The sequence below is a fragment of the Miniopterus natalensis genome, chromosome 13 (genome assembly GCF_054644295.1).
Source record: "Miniopterus natalensis isolate mMinNat1 chromosome 13, mMinNat1.hap1, whole genome shotgun sequence".
NCBI lineage: Eukaryota > Metazoa > Chordata > Mammalia > Chiroptera > Miniopteridae > Miniopterus > Miniopterus natalensis.
Window position 1 is genome coordinate 6,601,584 of NC_142093.1, and position 18,150 is coordinate 6,619,733.

General features: G+C 45.4%; 1 long non-coding RNA gene across 1 annotated transcript in view; it reads left to right on the plus strand.

Annotated features, from left to right (window-relative positions):
* LOC148091595 (uncharacterized) overlaps positions 1 to 18,150 on the plus strand; it is a 234,948-nt gene that overhangs the window by 174,218 nt on the left and 42,580 nt on the right. The window contains exon 4 of the long non-coding RNA XR_015715510.1: positions 7,464 to 7,578. This is a non-coding gene — a long non-coding RNA (uncharacterized LOC148091595). The remainder of the gene's footprint in view (positions 1 to 7,463; positions 7,579 to 18,150) is intronic.

Here is an 18,150-nt window from a genome sequence, read left to right on the forward strand (position 1 = left end):
TTAGTAAGTGAGTAAGTAAATTTGTTCGCACAGCAGTGCCAATTAGCTGACTGATCTTTTTCTACTTTCTTACTCTTTGGCTGTCAAGTAAAGATGGAGAAGATGTCACCTTATCACATTGTGACATTGTCTTCCTACCTCCAAAATCATGAATTCTCACATCCTGCTTTCTGACTTCCACTCTACTCCAATTTTTCGCTACACCATTCTTAAACTCATTGGTTCCACCAGTTTATTTTTTAAAAATAAAAAGTAAACTAATACAGCTCAGGCTTCTACACTCTGATTAAAACAACTGTATGTGAACTCTTTCTATAAACACTATAAAAACTGAACAAAAACCTGTTACCTGACTGTTTTCAGATAGTGTGCAATGGAAAGAACAGTGCTGTGGTTCACCGATGGTTGTCCCGATCGACACTAGGACACGGGCAGGGAGGGAAAGTCAAGCAGAGCACAGTGGTGGCCTCACTGCGATGAAGAGGGGAAATGAGAGAGCTTGGAGAGACTGGGAACACTGGGATTTGTAGAGCACAGTCTAGAATTGAGGAAGCTAAACAAACTGCTGTGGGCTGAATTACCCCCCCCCCCCAGCCCTGGAATTCATATGTTGAAGCCCTAACTCCCAACATGGGGGGCTTTAGAGATCGGGTCTTCAGGAGGTAATTAGGTTTTGGAAATCTATGGAACAACCTATAGCTAACATCATGTTTAATTGTGAAACATTGAATACTTTTCTCCTAAAATCAGGTACAAAGCAAGGATGTTGTCCCATCTGATGACATTGACTCAAAATTTTACTGCTGATCCTAGCTAGTGTCTTTAAGGCAAGAGAGAAAACGGAAAGATTCATGTAAGGGACAGAAAAAGTTTAACTTTCTTTTACAGGAAATATGATCATGTGTTTATCAGATTTTAAAGAATCAACCAAAAAAACCTGCTCAAACAAATAAACAAGAGCCCCAGGATACAAAGTAAGCATATCAAACTAATTTTATTTCTATATACAAGCAAATAAAAATGAGAAAATAAAAAATTTAAAATACTACTTACAATATCAAAAAGCATGAAATAAATACTTAGGGATAAATTTTTATAAATATATATCTGAGACACCTGTACACCGAAAACTAAAAAAATCATTGCTGGAAAAAAAAAGATCTAAATAAATGACCAGATACAACATTATACTGAACTGGAAGATTCATTTGTGTTAAGATATCAACTACCCTCGAGATGACCTATATATTCAATGCAGCCCCAACCAAAATTCCAGGCAGATTTTCTTTATTTGAAAACACCGAGAAGGCGATTCTAAAATTCTTGTGAATATGAAAAGGATCTAAAATATTAAAAATGAATTTTAAAAGAACAATATTGAGGCCCTTATATCTGATATCAAGACTTACTGTAAAACTGTAATAATCAGGACAGAGTGAGATTGGATTAAGGGGAGATGGAGCAATGGACCTTGACACTCATCTGCAGCTCAGAATTCTCCTTTGAGCTCCACAACATTTTTTTAATAACTATTTTACGTCTCTTCTTGAATGTCTAAAAGCCATCGTAAGCTCCCTATCTCTGAAGCCGCACCCATTATCTTTCCCCTTAAACTGATCCTGGTGCTCTGTTTCTCAGCTCCTCCGTCTAGATTCCCTCTGCTAGCTGTACAAACCAGAAACTTAAGGGTAACCCTCAGCCTCTCCCCCTCCTTGATCCTGCGCGTTACTGATTCCTTACCAGGAGCTTCCAGTTTTCTCCTAAACCGACTCTGACTTCACCCACATTTCTCTGTTCCCTCCACCCTACTCTAATATCTGCTGCCTGGACTTCCGTAGAAGTTTCCTGAACTGGTTAACCCACATCTACTCTTAACTGCCCCCACAGTATTTTTTTTATATGAAAATTTGGTGTTAAACCTTGCTTCATGTACTTTAACGTTTTCACAGAGATTGGAGAGGAAGATAAAGTGCAATACGACTTTCAGGATTCTACCCGAGCCTAGTCTAGTCCCCATTTGCCTCCTTAGCATCGTCTTGCACCATCTGCCTCTTGCTCTCTCAGAGTGGTGCTTATGTTTGGTGTTGTCGTTTTTTTAATGCAGAATTTCAAAATAAACACGTTATTTTCAGCCATGCAACATGAGATTTAGGAGGAACTTAGGGATAATGCCTGACCACCCCCCGTTTTTGCAGACATGGAAAGCGAGGTTCAAACCATACATCAATTGAGTTCACAGCTGACCTTGAACTCAGGGCCTCTTGATTTTATTCCACTGACCCCCCCATTGCCCCAGAGAAGGCAGCCTGTTGGGATACTTCCAGAAGCAAATGCTTATAATTTTCCACAAAGTCTGGCACAATCACACATACTCAGCATGGGGTTTTGATTTAACTACTCAACTGTTGTAGAAGCCACTGAGATTGGCAGTTGATCCCTCAGTTTATGTTGGTCTACAGCCCAGTAAACAGCCCAGGCTCACTCTTGAGCCTGAGGTGCTCACTTTTGTTCTTGCTTCCCAGTGACCATTTCCCCCTTGCTGGAAAAATCTTCTTGAACCACCATGAAGGTGCAGTGACTTAACTTCCCGGATCTCCTGTTGTCCATGTGCCCTCTAACTGAAGCACCGTATTGAGCATTTCTAACCTAGAAAACATTTCATTTCGTAGTCCATCGTTGAACTCTTTAGAATTGGGGAATGGCATCGAAGTTTTTAAAGAGCGCTTAGGAAAGTTGTGACACTCGCTAGACGATCCTGATGGCTCTAATTAAGGCGCGCTTAGTGTATGTGGAAGGGCCTACTTCAGACTCGCTTTACTTGTCTCTGCTGCATTTTCAAAGGATCACAACTGGCTTCCATTCTGAAAATCCGAAGTAACACATTTCTTCTTTTTTGTTTTATTGGGGTGACACTGGTTAATAAAATCATATAGTCTTCAATGATACATCTATGTACGTTGCATTGTGTGTTCACCACCCCAAGTCAGGTCTCCTTCCCTCACCACTTATCCCCCATTTGCCGCCTTCTACCTGCCCCCACCCGCCTTTCTCTCTGGCAATCGCCACATTTCTTGATCATTCTAAAAATTTATGAAGAAAAGGAAACTTTGAATATTTCCCAACATGTTCTTTTTCCTTGAATCATAAAAGCTGTAGCCACAACCATCTTTGCAGCCCTGTTCCTTCCTCCCCAGCTACCATTTCTGAATTTAAAACCCTGGAAAAAGTACAGTTTCACCAACCACCACTAGTACCCAGTGTCAGCAGCTCATATAAAACCTGGGAAAATATAGTCGGGATTAAAGAAATCTGTAAAACTATGAAGTAAGGCCATAGCATGTAAAGCCCAATTCCTTTTACTGAGTCCATAATTTATTAGGAAAGCTCTTTATTTATAGGAAGTGTGCTTGACACCTACACCCTATCCTTGGCAGCTGCTTATGTTGTTTAGAGGAATGAAAATGGGGGAAATGTTTCCCAGTATAGGACTCCATTAATTTCTCAATAAATATCTCCATGCCTGTGCTTCATACCCACTCCTGTAACCACAAGCACGATTCTCCTTTCCGACCCTCCTCCCTCAAGTAAGCCACCTTCCTAGGACCAGCTGGGGGCCAGAGCTAATGGGTTTTACCGACTCCTGCCCCTGTCCCCACTGTCTCCTTCCCCCAGGCACCCCCGTCTCAGCCATGAAATTCAGGGCTGTAAGAAGCCTTTGGCTTCTGCTCTCCCATGGCCATTCGGTTTCAGCTCCCTCCCAGTTCTGTGAGCCATGTTCAACTTCGTAATGAGGCGGGATTTGGTCTTTTTTCATGGTTATTTTCTCAGGCAAACATCAATTACCCGCAATTTTGGACAGCTTTGCAAATAGAAGGAGCCCTTCACTTCAGAGCCCTTTTCAGAGACGTCTCTGTCACAAGCACTGTCTCTTGACCAGAGCCCCCTCTCTTCCCAGACATATATTTCTTGTATTTCTGAGCTCCCTGACATCCTCGGGTTAGAGGATCTTCACGGATGCCTTTAGCCGCATGTTGAGTGGGGCTGTGTGAGCACCGGGACTTGGGTGTAGAGATGAGCTTTAGATCTTCCAAGACTGTTGTCCTTTGCACTTTCCAAAGCTCTGTTTAGTTTCTGCAAAGGGAATGCCCTGATTTATTTTCTCAAAATGGAGCTCTGAGAAATTATATCAGATTGTCGTGCCTGGGGTTTCTTTCTATCCTGGGGAAAGGCTAGGAAAAGCTTCACTCATTCATTTCAGAGACAAAACTACCATTCAGCGGGGGAGGCAGGAGAGTGGGTGGGGGAAGCACACTTCGTGGTATGGTGGGCTTTGATCCATGAAGGGCGAGTTAAAAGGACGTAGAGGGAAGGCCCTGCCCTGAGCCCTACATGCAGAAGTTCAAAGGCAGCTGGCACCAGGAGTTCTAAGGATGCTGCCCTGGGTTTTCCAGCTTTCTGTAGACCAGCAGCTCTGTTGGTAGCCAAGGGGCTGTCCCAGGCCAAGAATAAGCTCATCCTACGGTCATGGAGAGGAGTTTCTATGTGGAGCATGGGTACTGGGGTATAAATGTTGGATATCAAAGTGCATGATCTCATAAATTTCGTATTTGAAACTTTGCACCCAAGGCAAGGGGTCCCAGGGCAAAACTAGGTCCCCACTCACTTCCTGATTTATCTGTGGAGACGTCATGTTGAAAAAGCAATCCCAGTTCAAGTTTTTAAAAGTGTATTTCAATAAAATATCAAGTTAAAACAACTGGCCACGGAGCGGAGACCTAGAGCACGCTCTGAGGGACAGAAAACTTGTGAATGTGCGTCTCTTACTCTACATGGAGTTGCCAGGTTGGCACTGGACAAAGACTGAGGCTTTTCTAGCAGTGGGTCGGGGCATCTCTGATTTCCTGGCAGAACGTGCGTTTCTGATCGTGCTGGGTCAGGTGCATGAAAGGTTGGGTATCGGGGAGCACAGCTGGGGAGCTCGCCTTCCTTTGTCAGAGCCTGGCCTCTCCCTCCGGCGTGTGGAAGGCGATGGGGAGCCCCTGGCTCTGGGCGTGGCCGTGGGAGGGTCATACGCTGAGCCTGACCTCGGCCCGAGCAGATGCTTCTCGGCCTGGAAAATCCATTCTTCTTACCCATTCCCTGTGCGCTTCACCTCCTCCCCCTGATGTCTCCTGTCAGGGTCCTTCTGCTCCAAGGCCTTCGGTTTATTCTTCGTAAGAAGCCCTCACTTCGCTCTTCCCTAGCTCGGGGTCCTTCACGCTCCGCTCCCCCGGTGTCATTGTCTCACTGTGCAGCACGTGGTCCGCTCCCTGGTCACCTGTGTCCCGCAGGAGCAACAGGGTGCCTTGGAAGGGATCGAGCTTTCAGTCAGACAGCCCCGCGGCTCTGCCTCATCGCAGTTTAGATGTGGGACTTTGGGCAAGTTACTGAGTCCCGGTTTCTTTACTAAAAATGGGAAATAAATAGAAATGTATTGTTTACAGTGAAAATTATGTAAAGCGCCTAGTGTAGTGTTTGGCACATGCTTGGCATTACGTACATGTCATTTATATTATTTTAAAATCTTTGGTAGGTGAACATTGCTTTTAATTCATATTTTACCCCATAACAGCTAGAATAGAGCTAAAAGACTGAAACATAAGATGTGTGCTTTGAGCTTTGCTGCTTTCTGATTGTGCAATTTGAGGAAATGCTCGAACTCTCTGTCTAAATGTCACTATTTAAAATTGAGCAGAATAATGTTAAATCTCTCACAGGGTTGTGTGAAGATTAAATGTGATAATGTATTAAGGTAATTGACAAAGAGTCCTGGCCAATAAATATTCCACAAATTAGGGACCTCTCTTCAGAAAATGGAGCATGAGATGAAGCGAGGAGCAATTAATTGTCTTTGCAAGCTGGACTGGCCTCCCCCTGCCCCACCAGAGCGCAGTGTCCTGGGTAAGGTAGGAGGTGGGGGCCTTAGAGATTCTCTGGGCCATGGCCTCATGTACAGAAGTGGAAGCTGAAGCTTGGGGAGCTCCGGGCCTGGCCCAGGCCACACAGGGAGCTAATGGCCAAGCCTACTGGAGCACTGGCTCCTTCCACAGTTCCCCAGGGTCTGACCTCTCTGCCACCTCTCATTTCTGTGCCTTTTGACCTACAGGAGTGCACAGCAAGGCCTTTGACAAATAAACAGTGGCCTAGAGATTAAACTGCACCTGAAGCTGGTTATGCAGGTTCACTAAGCATTTGAACCAGGGGCGGGCGGAAGCGTCCTACACCCAGACTGCAGAGGGATTAACCCATTCTCTGACTCGCCCTGTGAACTGCTGCCCACTTAGCAAACACAGAGCGGGGGGAGCAGAATCTGGTTACAGAAACACAAGCCTACATAAATATTTTAAACAGGCAACAGCAACAACAAATAAAACATTTGGAAAGAAACTAAGTGTATTTGGGTGCACAGAAAAAAATTCCACATAACCTTTCTCCTGGCTGGCTCATGCATCACACATGAGAAGAGAATATGACGGGATACAGGGAAAAAGGGTCATGTCCTGTGAGAAACCCTGGGGGCCGTCTTAGAACTCCGCTGCCCCCCATCATGTTTCAAACATCTTCTTAGTCTTTCCAGTTACTCCACTCCAGCCAAACTGGGCTGTTTGCTGTGCCCTGAACATGCTGGCTCTGCTCCTACCTCAGTGCCTTTGCACTTGCTATTCCTGCTGCCTGGATAAAGGCTTTGCTCAGAAGTTTCATCCACAGCGAGGCCCCCCTGACCATTTTAGTTAGCGAGCCTCTTCTCTAACTCCTGGCTTTCTCATCACCATTTCCTCTTGACTCTAGTTTCCTAAATGTGTTTATTTACTTATCAGCTTATGTGTCCATTGTCTTTTGCTGTGCCCCTGCCCCATATAAGCTCCTGGAGAGAAAGCCCCTTCCGCTCACTGTGGTAGCCGGAGGCCTGGGCCAGTGCCCGCACATAGTAAGCGTGTCATAGGTGCTGAGCACACGCACGAGCGCATGTTGTGTGGAGAGAGAGAGGGTAGAAGGGTGTAGCCGTGAGTGGTGAGGGAGGAGGCTGCAGTGTTTAGCAGGAGCTAAAAGTCTTGAATGACTGGTTAAGAATTGGAATCATCCTAAGAGCAGCGGGCCTCTCTTGGGGAGACAATGACGGGGTCAGAGAACCTAGGTTCACAAGAGAGTTCCTGGTCCACGTGATCCTGTGACAGCCCCCCCGCCCCCAGTGTTTAGGGAACACTGAGCTCTGAGCATCCCACTCAGGAGTTGGTGACTCGACACCTCTGATCCCCTCCTCCACTCTGAGTCACCCCCTTGCGGTCAGAGACCAAATCTGTGTTCCCACTTTACCTTGTCCAAAGCAGTGGCGGGTGAAAACATAATCTTAGATATGCATGATGCTGGCTCATAGGAGAAAAAACATGTATTTGCAATAATGACCATTTACTGTTAACTTCCAGGTACCTTTGAGGGACCGGCAGAGCCCATACGCAGCCGTCAGAATTGCCTTCCTTTCCATCAAGACTCTGGACGTGCCTCCTTCCCGGGCTCCAGCTACACACAGTGTCCATGGATGTAAGTTTCCAAATCTGCACTTCATTAAGCCCTTACTTTGGTACAATATTATTTTTAAAACTTCCCAGTGGTTTGTTGTGAAGGAAAAGAATTCCCGTATGTGACACATATTGGGTACATGTGTGTAATAAATTTGGGGATTTCAGCATCCCTTGACAATTACATTTCTTGCTATATCAGCTGTTTTAACACATTTTCTTCTTAGTTATTTGGGTTTTAATTATATTTATTGCCAGGCACTAGCTAGCATGTGGCATTAGGTTCCAAATTTTTAAATAAGACTTGTTTGTACCACTTATCGGGAGATGCTGTTTTTCATTTCCTATTCCTTTTCGTATAATTGTGTTGATGGAGATGTATCAAGATACTTGTAGCATTCTGAGCCCAGGATCATTGCTGAGGCAGTTATCACACTCTAGCAGCTGGCGTGGCTTTGTATGCGTATATGTATTATAATATGCGTGTATTATATATAAATCGGTGATGTCTTTTATTTAAGTACAATGGAGAAATAATCTCAGCTGTCAATATTTTTATTGATAGACACACTCCTGTGACACAAGAGACGTGGTCTTGTGGCAAATTTTGAGCTGAGTCTAGATCAAAGTGAATGAAAGTGGTATCTGTTTAGGAGCTTTAATGGTCAAGCGGGAATTTCCTCTCTAGTTACTTCCTAATAAACTGAGATTTTACTGATATGAAATGACAGGAATTGCAGGGTTTGGTCCGGTTTACCAGATTTTTGCCAAGAGAATCTGTATCCCCTGGGCTTAAGACTAAAGCTCATAATGAATTTTTGCCCAGGCCTGTGGGAGTGCACAGCCCTTGTCATAAAGCAGGCTACTGGCATTCACATACTTGGAGGAGATTTGTTTCATTGGAAAGACTGAGGAAGAAGCTATTAGTAAAACCATGTTGATCTGCTCTCAGAGCAGGGAAAATTGAGCCACAGGGTGAAAAGGAGAAGGTTCAGAGAGAATAGCTGATGTGTCTGCGATAATCATGTTTACATGGCTAAGAGGTGTCAAAGTGACATTACTCAGGAGACTGATCTGAACAGAATGTTGCAAATCACTTTCGAGACTTCTTTTGGACTTCCCCATATTTGTGGCGGTTGGAGTCAGGCTTACTGGCTTCGGTAATTAATCCTTCCCGGCCTGCATTCTTTGCTACTGAGCGTGGCGGTGATTCAGGGGCCCAACCTGCTAAATCAAGATGACGCTGGCCCTCTGCAGGCCGAAGCCTTCCCCTCGCGCAGCCCGGGAGCACCGTTGGTAAAATCAGCAGAGTCCACAGAGCTGTGGAGGTAGCTTAGACCATCTCCTTGCGGCAGTCGGAGGGTATTTTAAGAGTATGGTATAAAAAGTTATTAACTCAGAGGACAACGCTGGTTGGGTTTTGCGTGTGAGCAGAGACGGGCTCCGAAAGGGCCGTGCGATTTTCGGAGGAACCATCGCTGTCAACGCGAGTTTATCACGGTGGATCTTTCGTGCCTGCTGTGTTTGCCTGTCTGCCTGCCCTGTGCTCGTTTCACAAGAGCCCTTATTAATATCGCAGCTACGCGTGGAATTCGACTGCTTGGGTTTGACCAGAGCTAAGATGCTGAGGATTATCTTGCGCAATCGACTATCATTATCTTCCTGTTTCTCTGCAGTCGGTTACAAGACTTTAGACAACCCCTGCGACGCTAGTGAGATTGTGTTGATATAGTGCTCACTTTGCTTTTAGTCAAGAAAGGGAAATTGGAGCGCTTTTCCACTATGAGACCAATTAAGTTTTATAAGAAGTTCAGACCAGCGTGGCCCCCTTTTGAAAGAGTAAGTCATGCCCTCTAGCGCAGGCACCAGCACTTGGCACAGAACAGGGACTGAGAAAAACACACAAACAAACAGTTGAGTGAGTAAATAATATTAAATAGCTGTTTTCTATTGTTTTAAAAATAATTTTGTTAGTCATTAAAACAGCTTAAACTAGATTTTTGAGACTAGAGCAGGGAAGCATTTCGAGCAAGCTTGCCATTGTATTTTACCAACCTCACCCACAAATATTAAAGCCCTACTATTTCTTTGCGTTTCAAGATTAGTCCTAGGCAGGCTGGTGCAAGAATGGGAGAAACGTCTTCTGTTTTGAAAAAGGAACGACAGATATTTTTTCTGTTCGCTGCCACTCCACCGCTGGCCTCACAGAGCAGCCTGAGCTCGCTTTTATCATGTCCCTTATCACTCTGTCCTGGAACCGTTGGGTTACTCTGTCTATCCCAGTCGATTGCACAGCCCTAGAGAGCAAGGTTTAAATATATCACCTGACTCCATAGTCCTAGGGTCCCCTTGGTTCCTGTAACATACTAGGAGCTCAGAAATAGGGGACTGAATAAGTGATTAAATGACAGAATTCTGAAAGCTTTTTAGAAACTACTGCATCCCTTCAGTTCATGTGTGTGTGTGTCTGTGCCTCACCCAAGAAGTTACTACGCTCATCTAATTGTGTTTTTCCTTACTATATTTAGTCTAAATTTAATTTTACACTCACACACACACACAACCTTATACCTCATAGCCACCAGGCATACACACTCATCACAGCAGCTACACACACCACATATAGTCTCTCATTTTTGGACTTTAAGAACTAAAAGAACAATCCCCAGATTTATTTCATTCCCGACGGCCAAGCCTCTTATGTCAGACACCTGGGCCTTCTGTCAGCAAAGCTCTGGCCTGCAGGTCACCCTCAGTATTTTGTTTTCTAGGCCTCAGCTTGACCGGCAGTTGTAAACATAGAAAGATACTGGCCTTGATCCTCGAATTCTTTGCTCAATTAAACCTCCTTGGCGTGGCAGTCTCATCCTAGGGCAACCCTCGGAATCCTGACCTTTATTTATAGCCTGAAGTTCGTGGAGACTCAGAGAAGGCAGGCGAGTCATGAATCAAAACCTAAACATAGCTTTCCTTTGGGTCAGCGTTTCGGTCTTGGCTCCTTTCGATGTCCGAAGGCCTCGCCTCGGAGGGGAAAATGTGAGGCGAGCTCGCTGCCTCCCGAGCTGTGGTGCACCGTGAACTTTAGAGGGAGGATTTGCGAGTTGTTTAAGGTCTGAAATATTTGCTCCCTGCCTTTCGAGTACACGTGTTTGAGGCCGGGAATCTTATCAGCAGATAAGGGCAGAGAGGCTGCCATCCCACATTCCACAAGCTCACTTCCAGATGGTTGGGAGAGGAAGGGGTGAAACCCCAGGCTCTTCAATCAAGCCGGGCAGCCCACACCTTTATTGCCGCATTTGTTTAGCAGCCTGTCGGGCCTCCTAACATCTCAGCATCAGCCTTGGGGGCAGCTGTTTGATTAACTCCCGAGGCTGCATTTTGGTGGGGCAATTCATTTCTTACGGAAAACAAATCGAAAGCCCCAAGGGCTTTTTGTTCTTTCACTTCTTTAGTGGTTACAGTTATCTGAAGCTTCCGACTCAGTCCAAATAGCAACGGTGATGGTTTTTTCAAAGGAGTCACTTGATCTTTTGTGCTGTTACTTTTTCTTTCTTTCCTTTTTATTTTCCCAAATCAGCCTGGCTATCTGACTTGAACGTGGACACACTTCCTTTCCTTGGTGCCGGGAAACAATGGCATTTTTCTGGAGACTGTGTGTGTGCGTGTGTGTGTTAGTTGTAAGAAATACGACAATTGCAATATTAACTTCTTATAACAGTGACAAGTTACGTGCTGTTCTGTCCCAAGTTAAAATTCAGTTATGAATAATTTTTGGCCAATTTAATTCTAATACGAATTCAAGAACTGACTGCAAGAAACCTCTATGCTAGGCCTTAAGGAACATACAGAAAGAGAACAGAAGACCCCCTACCCTTGAGAACTTTATAGTCCCACCTTGGGAAAATATATACTTATCTTTGTATTATTCTTAATTTTTTAAATTTGGAAACAATGTTTAATTTCAATAAGGTGTGCAAAAATACTACAGCGATGTTCCCGTATACCCCTAACCCATCTTCCTCTACTGCTAACATCTTATGTAACCTTGATATCAAAACAGAGAAATTGATGTTAGCACAATACTACTAACTGAACTACAGACGTACACACTTTACCCAGTTTTTCCACCAGGGCTGCTTTTCTGTTCCAGGATGCAACCAGGATCCCACACACTGCATTTAGATGTCATGTCTCCTTGATCTCCACCAAACCGTGACAGTGTCTTGGTCCCTTCTTGCCTTCCGTGACCTTGACACATGTGAAGGGTAGTGGTTGGGTGGTTGGAAGAATGTCCCTCTGTACTCATCCTCTCAGTGACTACAGAGACTCGGCCTCTTTGAATGTTCTCCGAGACAATGCGTAAGACCTGCAATCCTGTGGACTTAGAGCACGAGCCAAAGGGCCCCCTCATTTTAAAAATGTAGACAATAAGGCCTAGAGAAGAAAAGAGGGACTAGGCCTAAAGGAGACAGGTGGGAAGGTAGGAGTAGAACAACCCAGCCCTCCTGGCTTTCTGTTTGGAAACCTGGGGAAACTTGACTCCCGGGGAAGTGTGACTTCCAGGGAGCACCTTCGATGCCCAGAAACTGTGCTCCACATGCTTCCCTGAGCCCCCAGCCCAGAGCCTGCTCGGCAAGCACGGTGGCAGTGAATTAAATTGTGCTCCAGAGAGTCAAAATGCTGGGAATGAGTAAAGAATAATCTCCAAGATAAGAGCTAAAGTTGCACAAGGAGGTGAGAACTGAGAAAGTGTGAGTGAGGTCATGAAAAATAAAGCCAGCTTCCCCATAGCAACCTAAGATGCTTACAGCAGAGCCAGTGTTGGGAAATAGGCCTAAAGGAGCTCCTGGAATAGTGGGCAGTGTTTCCCACCCTGTGGCAAATACTTTCCTTTACTCACAATCTGCAAGAAAGGACCCATCTGTCCCTGGAGCTCAGCGCAATGCACTTTCTGTTCACCTGGATTCCTGAGACCTGAGGGCAGAATGCGGCAGTCGGGATGCCAGCCCAACCCAGGAAGCAGGAGAGCGCTTATGAACATGGTTTCTGTAGTCATCATAGCTTGAGAGCCTGTGAGAAAGTGATGGAACTTTCCTCTGGCTGACATAGGAGGGTGGGGAGGAGAGACTTGGAATGTTTCTGTTCTTGGCCCCCTTTGACTTTTCTTACCCCAACTGTGCAGGGCTATTCTGGGCCTATGTATTTTGGGAGCCATAATGAGGTGCTTCTAGTCACACCTTGCCATTTTCAGGCAGCTTTTACTAGCCGCCTGGACACGGGGACAACCTAGTAATTTAGAGCTATAGTGGACTAGGCTGGAAATAGAGGCCGAAGCTGCAGCAGGGTGAGGTGGGAGTGGGCATTTCGGTTCTCCCATCCCTAAGAGAGGAAGGCTGAAAGGGCTCACAGTCACACACAGAAATGTTTCCAGAAGATGAAAGAGCACTTTCTTATTTTTGTACCACATTGTGCCTGCAGAAGACAAAAGAACAGATGCATGACCTCTTAAGTAGCAAAGAATCATTTCAGTGAATGTTGGAGCAATGGGCTTTCTTCATTAGTCAGAGAGTAGGGGCTGTCCAGGCCGCCCCATCACGATTCACGCTGAGCTCAAGTTCTACTGACATGGAAATAAATTCAAAGAAAGTCAAGCTGTCACGTCAGCCTCTGAAGCAAAATGCTTCCCTTCTAAATGCCTGCAGATTCCAAATGTCCCATCATCTCGTCTTTTCCTACAGCACCCAACACTCTAGAATTTCAAAGCCCATCTTCCTGGACACGATTGTCCAAATCCCAGGCACTTTCCTCTTTTAGCTCTGAAGCTATGAAGTAATTTTATGGCGTAAATACTCCTGGACCTACAGTCTTGCACCCAGAAAGCACCTATTTTCTGACACCGTAATTCAGAATCTTTGCAAAAACCTCTTTGCAGATTGATGTCTAATTCAAAGCACCTCACATTTTCCCTTCTCATATGGCGTGGGGGGCGTGGGGGGGGGTGGGGACAGGAGAAGAAAAATGCTGCACACTCAGATTTTGCTCAAGTTTTCAAACAAGAATGTTGTCCTGACTTCAAACCCAGGATAAAGGAAATGCTTGTCTCCAGGAGCCTGACACTTCCCCGGTCATATTTCAGATACAATTAGCCTCCGTTGATGGTGGTAGTTGATCTATCAAATGAGCAGCTAATCTTATCTGCGGCTCACAAATGGCTCAGATGGTAGCTTGTGACTTTGATTACTGGGAGACCGGACCCCACCAGACAGCTTTGCTCCAAACAGTGGTCCTTTCAGCCTCCTGCTCCCGGAGATCAAAGCGCTGCCCCTCTCCCTATCTGCAGGGAAGCTCATTAGAGGGAGGCTGTCAGGGTTATAATCACGCAACAGCTTTACTTCTGGGTTATAACGCTTTCCCTTCTTAGCAGCCTGTGAGGTCCAAAGTGAGAGGGACAAAGGAGGTACCGATGACATCTGATACATTTAATAGGCTCGCCGGTGACGGCCTGCGCCCCGGCTCGCTGCCACCCCTGCCTCACTGACTACTGAGGGACCCCCCCCCCCCCAGCCTACAGGGATTGTACTTCATTCCCGGGGCGGTTGGGGATGTGGGACTTGGGGGGGGGGGCGCTCTATTGTCCCCTAACAGTTGCTGCACTATGTGATAAGAACAGAATCCACTAAAATTGGAGTTTCTAAGTCCAAAGATCTGCCTCTAAATTTCTTCTCTTACACTCAGTAGCTGAGTGAACTTGGACGCTTTGTTGTGATCTTCAGTTTCCCTCGTGAAATGTGTAAATTAAGAGTTTTCTTATTGGACTTCATATGCCGATCTCAAAGCCCCTCTCTCCTGGAAGGCTTGGATTAAACCCTGAGTTCCCCGCTTCCCTTCTCGGCGCCCCCACCCCGCCTGAGCGGAAGCACCTCCGCTCTGAGTCACGGCCCCCCTTCTGGATTCCCACAGCTCTCGGGGTTCCCGCTAACACTTCACTCATCAGGCCTCGTTTTCTATTGACTTGCCTTTTCCTCCCCAATAGACAGTGAAATCCTCGAGGCGCAGGGGACTGAGGCTCCATACACCAAAGGAGGCCTCCGGCTGATATACAGTTGATACTAAATGAGTGTTTGTTGTCCACAAGGAATAAAGTGCTCTGTACTCAAATGATCTGCAAAGCACAGTGGAAGGGGCTGGTATTTATTATTGGACATTGAGCCCCAGAGCTTCACGGGGACCCGTGTAGATGACCCACTGGAGTGTTCTGGGGTGGGGCCCAAGAGTTTCCATTTCTAACAAGTTCCCACTTTGAGAACCACTCATGTAGCCCCGTCTTTCTACTTATAGATGAGGAAACTGAGGCTCAGATTGGAGAAGTGGCTTGTGCAAGGTCATATAATTATTCAGAGACACTCAGTGTGTTCTTTTTCTAGTTTATGAAAGTAAACTCCATCTCGTGTGTGTGTGTGTGTGTGTGTGTGTGTGTTTTGAAATGTAGAGGGAATAGGTCTTTTTGTTTGCTGTTAATCTATGACTAGCTTCTTAAGGCTTCAAACTTGGGTCTTTTAATTCTAAATCTCATGATCATTTCACAACATGGTCATTTCACAACGTGCCGCTTTCATGTTAAGAGGCACTGCAGTCATGCTGCCAAGATGCTGGCTCAGTTATTATCTTTATTTGTCTCTTTTATTCCTTAGATTTATTGATGCTTTTAGCAATATCTGAGAAGAAGGCATGGGGGAACCCAGCTCACAGAAAAATAAGAGAGGGGCTCTGAGTACCTCAGGGCAGACTTGGTCTCTCCATCACTTAACCCAGAATAATCTAGGCCAGGTCCTTCCCCATCTGTGCTGGTGGGAATGTGCAGCCCTTGTCAGGAGCTGTCAGGACCCAAGAGAAAGAGAAACAACCACTGTTGACGGTGGGGGCGGGAGGTTTGGAGCTGGATGGGCCTAGGTTTCATTCTCACTCCCTCATATCCCTGGTGGAGTAAAATTGCTTAAGGGGCTTAACCTCAGGAAGACTCAGTTTGCTGCTCTGTAAAGTAGGAAATGTATCTACTTCACAGGGTTTGTAAAAAAATGTTAAGTAATTTTTAAGCCTCTTGCACTGTGCCTGGGACATACCAAGAGCTTGGCCGTCCCATCTTCTCTTTCTTCCTCTCCTCTCCTCCTCCCCACCCCTCTCCCACTATCAGCTCAAACCCAGCACTGGCAGAACATGGGTGGGAAATGTAACCCAGCTGGAAAAATAAGTGAGGTGCACTGTCTTTATAAAAACAAAACCAAATAAAACATATGTCCTTCTGACTTACTTACCGTTGTTTCCTCAACATGAATTTGACTATGTGTTATTTTTCATGGAAATCCACTTAGAACTTCTAAGAAAGAAAGTTTTGTAGTTAAAATAATTACCTTTTCATTAAGTATAATTTGGGAGGCATTAGTACTAATTGCCATTATAATGGAATTTATGTCTGACACGTTATAGTTCATGTGATGAAAGAAAGCCAAGGGGTCCCCAGAAACCAGTGACAAGCTTATCAGAATATTAATCTCCTTCGGTTGCTCTTTAAAAGAATAAATAACTTATCAGTCACTGACTGCTAATATAATATATAACCCATTTGCTAAGATGTATTAGAATTTAAGCTCCAGCAGAATATATTTATTTAACTGACAAATCATGATTCTATTTGTTTTAAGCGACAATGCAGTGAAAGCCAGACTAGCTATAATGCTTGAAAATCGAAAATTTTGACTAATTATTTTTTAAAAATTAATCCCTGTGAGAAATAATGAATTCCATCAATTCCATCGTAAGCATTCAACCTGTATCTGAAATTGGTGCTGATTACCCGGTCTTAGTAAGTGGTCTCTAAGAAACATTCTTAAATCTGTGTTACGCTTATTATTAGAGTACAATTATTTTGACCATCAAATCTCATGGCATCTAATTTCAGCTGTAGAAGCTCTGAAAATTTGGGCAAATGTTTGTTGTCCCAGGGCCAGAACTAGCTGTTTTGATTCTGCATAAATTTTAGGTATTACTTAGCTTTGTAGCGATTCCTTTATTGTCCCAAGATCCCCCTGGGAGAGAATGTTCGCCTGAATTCTGGTTAATTTGGTTTGAGGGCTATACTCCAACACTAAGTGTAATCCCTATCAGTTCTGTTTCATCAGGGTGATGCTAAATTCCAGCAAACAGAGCAGGGACTAGCTGTTGCCTTGCCTGGGGCGCTGCAGGCCATTCTCAGCACAAGGTGCTGTGCGTGAGGGTTAGCGGCATCCTGGAGGGGCCCCGTCTGTTTCCACACGGGGGACTTTTGGCCAGTGTGACAAAGTAACACTCTAGCTCCCTCTACCCTTCATTCCCAGTTACCCAGTTGGTGAGCTGGGCAGTGAAATGGAACTCAGCATCAACTGTCGCTTTATTTTATTTTTTTATTTTTTTATTGAGAGTATTACAGATGTCCCCATTCTCCCCTTTACCCCCTTCCACCCATCTCTCACCCCGCCCCAGGCCCCCGCCTGTCCATTGTCTGTGTCCATGGGCTCTGCATATATGCTTATAAGTTCTTTGGTTAATCTCTTCCACCCTCCTTCCCGCCTTCCCTCTCAGATCTGTCGGTCTGTCCCATGCTTCCGTGTCTGTGGTCCTATCTTGTTTGTCAGGCTGTTCTGTTCCTTAGATTCCACATATGAGTGAGATCATGTGGTACTTGTCTTTCTCTGACCGGCTTATTTCATCAACTGTCTCTTTAGAAGCCAGTTGCGTACAGAGAATTCTTTCCTTCTTCCTTTATTATTATTTTTTAATCTTCACCCAGGGACATGCTTAGAGAGGGTGAGGGGAGAGAGAGAGAAGAGAGAGAAACATTGATTGGTTGCCTTCTGTACATGCCCCGACCAGGGACGAAACCCGCAACTCAGATACGTTCCCTGACCGGGAACTGAACCAGCAACCTTCTGGTGCACAGGACGGCGCTCAACCAACTGAGCTCCTCTGGCCAGGCGAGGGGACTATTTCTTTAGGGGCCATTCTGTATCTTGAGACAGCTGCCTACTTGTTGACAACCCAGTTTATGTTAGATGTCATCCTTGGCGATTTTATATAAGTAATTTTGATTTCTTAATGCAACCCTGTAAACTTGAGACCATTGTTCAAATTTCTATAAAGAAACTGAAGACCGGGGTAGGTAAATAATTCACCCCAGTGTGCACATAGGGACAGGTGTGGGCTCCCCAAGTTTCATGTCCAGGTTCATTCCGTTGCCCACGCTGCCCCTCCCAGGAGCAGAAAACCTGCAGGAACCGAGGACTTATGAGCAGCTAGCACTGCCCACTGGAGCCTGGCTGGGCTCGGACGCCTCCCACCCCCGGGTCAGCAGCACTCCATGGAGGACCAGCCTCTGATCTTCAGAACTCTAATGGGCACCTGCTTATCTACAGACTCGCTCCCCCCTCCCCTGCAGCCACCCCCACCGATTGCATTTTTGATTTAGCTATTTGTTCCACCCCGACTGCAGCGCGTTGCCAACAGTTGTGGCTCCAGGAAGCTAAGTTCCCAGGCCAAAAGGAGGCTTCTGCCTCCAACATGC